This window comes from Microtus ochrogaster, linkage group LG2, assembly GCF_000317375.1.
Source record: "Microtus ochrogaster isolate Prairie Vole_2 linkage group LG2, MicOch1.0, whole genome shotgun sequence".
NCBI lineage: Eukaryota > Metazoa > Chordata > Mammalia > Rodentia > Cricetidae > Microtus > Microtus ochrogaster.
The window spans coordinates 17,372,454-17,375,318 of NC_022028.1; positions in this window are offsets into that span (position 1 = coordinate 17,372,454).

Below are 2,865 nucleotides of genomic sequence, written 5' to 3' on the forward strand. Positions count from 1 at the left end.
GCCCGGCTCTCCTAAATCTTTAAGTTTGATTAAATTCCTTGGCTCTTGCCTCATACTGTCTTCTATTGTGAATGAATGGCTTTGTTTGATTTTTGGTAGCTGAAGGAGAAGGGTTCTGCTTTGGTTTTCGGAGGTGTCAAGGACTAGAGGCTGAGTCTTCCATCTTATTTTTCATTTCCACAGTTAACATTTTTCTAATACTAGGAATAGCTCTGCCCAAGTCACTCCTGAGTAATGGGCCATGCTATGTGAGTCACTTATGACTCGGCAAGTATTTCAGATTTTTAATGAGTTACCATTGATTGAAGAGGCTTCCCAAACACCGTTAGTCACGCAGCTTGCCCGTTTTCAGCTCGTGACTAATTGAACATGCAAACACAAATTTACTTTGTAACTTTCCAAATTTTCAAAGAACTTGAGCATCAGTCATCTCACTTACTGTCATAAATCACGTGCCATCAACTGTGGAAAACATCTTTTTATCTAGAGACTTTCCTAGACTTCATATCCCATTGGAAAAATCCATCCAGGAAAAAAAAATGAATGAAGGAATGAAGGAAGGAGGACATGAGCCTGGGATGGAGGAATGGAGATGAAATGGAAGCAGAAAAAGATGGCTTTAAGATTTATTTTTATTTAGTGGGTGTAGGGGGTGAGGTGGGGAGGTGGGTGTGCAGGTGTGTGTGCCAAGGCTGCTGGCAAACACACACCTAGAGGTCAGAGGGCAGCTTTTCAAGAGTTGGTTCTCTTCCCCTCCTACCTTGGTTTTGGAGCAGGGTTACTCTTGCTACTGCTTCTGGACCATTTTCTTGTTTCTCTTTCCCATCTTACTGTATGAGTAAAAGGGCTGGGATTAGAAGCAGGAAGCACGACACATGGCTATTTTCCATCAGTGCTATAAATCAAATCAAAGTTGTTGGGGTTGTGTGGCAGGCACCTTCTCCAGCTGAGCCAGCTCACCAGCTCTAGAAACGGCCTTAAAATTGTATATCTCATCAACAAATAAAACCATTCAGCTTAACTAAGGAACACAGATAATGCAAATAAATGGAGAACAATATCATTATAATACCACTACAAATTGTAAAGAAGCTAATTCCCCCCAGGTAGCCTACAGATTGATGCAAATTCAGAATGACAGCATGGTTTTATGGCATATTTGTTTTAAAGATACTACATTCAAAATTCCTGTATTAAGGAGTTTTGAAAGGGGACAATGAAAGCAGTTTTGTTTTTATTAAAGGCCTTTTTCTTTATACTCTGTCTGCACTCTGAATTCCTTACACAGACACCAGATGTTAGACTTTTTCTCCCCACACATCAATGTTGACTGCCTGTGCTCTGCCATCTGCCAGAGTGACTCCTAGTTCTTGGAGGACCTTTTACTCAGGCTTAGCAGTTTATTAGAAAGGATGTAGCAGAGGGTACAAATGAGCATAAAGTAAGTTACAAGAAGGGTTTTAGAGCCTTCTCCATGACCTATATCTGGAGTGTACATCAATATATTACCTCCATGTCCTCTGTGTTCAGGAAATGCAGCTCATAGTCTTCTGGTAGTCTCTATCAATTATTATATAAATTCATTAAAAATTCATTTAATATATTCTGATCATAGTTTACCCTCCTGCATTGACTCTAAGATTCTCCCACCTACCCACCCATCCAATACAGGATTTCTTTCTCTTTCTCTTTCTCTTTCTCTTTCTCTTTCTCTTTCTCTTTCTCTTTCTCTTTCTGTAAAAATCAAACAGGCAAATTAAAAACAAAAAACAAAAAACAAGACAAAAAACCAGAATAAAGAAAGAACGAAAAAGCACAAGAAACACACACACACACACACATGCATACACACACAATACAATAAAAATACAAAATTGAAAACCACAAATAATAAGCAAAGACCAGAAAAATAGAATAGAATGGAGAGACAATGCCACAAGTAGACATCTTTCCCCAGCGACTGAAACTACCAGTTCCAGGAACGAGTTACATCTAATTGAATTGTTGACCAAAGAAGACCCTATGGAAACCCCAAACAACTCAAGCTTTTGCCACAAACTGCTGCTAAAGCCCCACTGCTGAAGACAACACCTACCTATTTTATTAAACATGCAGAAGTAGACTGTATCTATCCAGAACTTTCACTGCTACCGTTCATGCTACTGGAATGTACTCTGCATGCTACCAGAGGAGAAAGGTAAACAACAGCTCATCTACAAACCCTCTGGTCTGCAATGGTGACCTGCCTGCACAATCTGCTCATGCAATAGGGACTCTATCAATTATTAGCTCAACCTTCCAGCTTCTCCCTGCTGTAGAAAGTGCTGATTAAGAACTCTGAACATGTCATTGTGAGTTGGTCTTTCTGGTGATGAACTCCTGCATCACTGAGGCAACAGTGAAGACAATCCCATCAACCAGGAAACTCTAAGGACTTGGGTGCTCCATCGACAAGTGGGGTCAAGGTCGAACGAGAGTACCAAAGGTTCCTCTAGCACACTTGTTGCTCAGAACTTTGCTAGGGTGTGAGGAACTCTGTTTCAAGGCCAGGCAGAAAATAAATATGTATTTCTGCTTAAGTTGCAGTGTCATTAAATATGCTTAAAATAGCAGCAGTAGAATGAGAGCTAGCATAATAATCAACAAATGGATTGAGGAAATGGAATATGGATTTCAGAAAAAAAACCTTTCACTTCATAAACTTAGTTTATGGAAGCATCTTCTTTCAGTAAATAGGGAAACCTGTTCAGGGAAAATTATTGTGCCTGAGATTGCTACTCAGATTCACCATTGATTTTTCCTTAGTTTTGGAGCCCATGACTCCAAAACTAAGATGTACAGTTGACCACAATGGAGACAATTACT